This window comes from Condylura cristata, unplaced genomic scaffold (genome assembly GCF_000260355.1).
Source record: "Condylura cristata isolate star-nosed mole 26May11 unplaced genomic scaffold, ConCri1.0 scaffold00031, whole genome shotgun sequence".
NCBI lineage: Eukaryota > Metazoa > Chordata > Mammalia > Eulipotyphla > Talpidae > Condylura > Condylura cristata.
This window is the reverse complement of record NW_004567132.1, coordinates 17,001,821-17,004,055: the sequence shown is the minus strand read 5'-3', so window position 1 is coordinate 17,004,055 and position 2,235 is coordinate 17,001,821.

The following is a 2,235-nucleotide window of genomic DNA, read 5'->3' as shown; positions in this document are numbered from 1 at the left end:
AAAAAAAATTAATTAACTGGGAAAAATGCAGCTTTTGTCAGTTAAATTACAAACCTCAAATTTATGATGAGAGTTGAGGAAGGAACAAACTACAAAATAAAATCTTTATCTCTTTTCCTGTATACGTCTTGGTCCTTTAAAACAAAAACATTGAAGTCAAAAAGTCTCTTTTAAAAATATAAATTTGAGACATGTTTTCTCTAAAGGAGTTAGTAAAAGCAGCTTGGAAATTTAATCAGTAAAATTTTCTCTGTGTTTTCGCAGAGAAAATAACCGTTTGAACCTAATACACATGGGGCTCTCCTGGTGGTGTAGTGGGTTGAGCGCTGCACTGGGAAGCCAAGCCAAGCCAAGCCGTGGTGGTGGTGGCCTGTTCAGTTGAGTTCTATCCTCCACCCTGGAGGTGCAGACCTCTCCTGATTCGTCCATTGCTTCCCTCAGCAGTATACTTCTTCCATGTTCCCTCTGTCTCTGGTGAATCCTCTCACTGCCCCTGCACCTCTGGCCTGTACCCTACTTCTTTATGCATAAATAAATCTTAAAAAACAAAACAAAACAAAAACCAGGGCCTTCCCTGGTGGCACAGCAGGTTGGAGCGCTGAGCTGCAAAGCCAAGCCAAGCCCTGGCCACTTAAGTGGGTGTTAGATCCCCGCCCTAGGGGTGATCCACATGGTGCAGCAGACCTCTCCTGGCCTGCCTGCTTCTCCACTGCTCCCCTCATGTACTTCATCTATCTGCCTGTTCTGCTCCCTCCTCTGTCTCTGGTGAATCTTCTCACTCCTTGCACCTCAGGGCTGGACCCTAGTTCGGTATGTATAAATAAATAAATCTAATAAATAAATAAATAAATAAGGTTTTACAATGAAAATTTGTTAAATAAGGTAACTTAAATCATTGCATGTTCAGGTTTACTTTTTGCTTCTTATTGTAAGAAAACTAAAATTTAATGTCATCTTACCTAAAAGAAGAATCGAAACATTGTGGTTATGTATGAGTTTATCCAGTACAAAGGAATGATTGCATAACAGCTCTTATGATGTCTTATGATCTAAAAATTAAAAACTGGGATGTCATTACTCTAAATGTAAATAAAGTGAAGTTTATTAAAATGTATTTGAAATGGGTATTGTTGAAGGTATTGGGAAACATTTAGTATCGAAATAAAATGGGTCTCTTTAAAAATGAATGGTGTAAAACTAGGAAGGCAAACGAAAGTGTTTTCAGATCCCTGAGAGAGGTATTTAAAAAAAGTTATGTGTTCAAATGACTTGCTATAAAAAATATTTAAGTTCAGTATCAGTAGTGTACTTACATAAATTCAAACTTTAATTTTTATCTGTAATACTCTAGTATTCTTAAACTGCTCTTACTAGTTTCTGATGACAAATTAAAAACTGGTTAGATAATCTAAAATCTTGGTGCTCTTTTATCCTCTGTTTACATGAAATTTTAGCCTATCAACATTGCTGAGCCTTATCAAAGAAATAGCTTTATTCTTTCTAAAAAAATTATTTATTTATACATACAGAATTGGGGTACAGGCCAAAGGTGCAGGGGCGGTGAGAGGATTCACCAGAGACAGAGTGGGGAGCAGAACAGGCAGATCCATGAAGTACACTGCTGAGGAGAGCAGAAGGGCGGGCAGGTGAGGAGAGGTCTGCTCTGCTATGTGGGTCACATCCCTGGGTGGGGATCAAAGACGCGCTAGAGTGGCTGTGATAGCTTTATAGTGCTGTGCTCCAAGGAGGGCCCAGAAATAGCTTGACTCTTAAAAATCCTTATCACTCTGAGAAATTAAGTATTTTATAAAAATCTGTAAGTTTGGTATCTCCTTGCTATCAAATATTAAAGTCTAAACTATTAAAGTCTTTGTCTTTAAAGACCTCCTAAGATAACCAAAAAATGTTTTCCTTGTAAAAAAAAACAAAACAAAACACCAAATTGGGTCAATCTAGATATATTGATAAAAGTACATATTACATTAAATTTTAGTTTTGCCTCCCTTTCTGTACTTCTATTGGGACAGGACATCATAACTAAATTCCAAACTAATGGTCCATTGGCTCTTCTAGCAACTGTACAAAAGACTTTTGTGTACAAAAGTAGCACAAAGCCCCAAGTATCAAACATAATATTTGACAAATAGACATTACATTCATGTCTCTAAAGACACCTATTCTGGATTAATTCATGCATTGGCCCAAACAGGATAAACTGTTAAACATGTTAAAAAA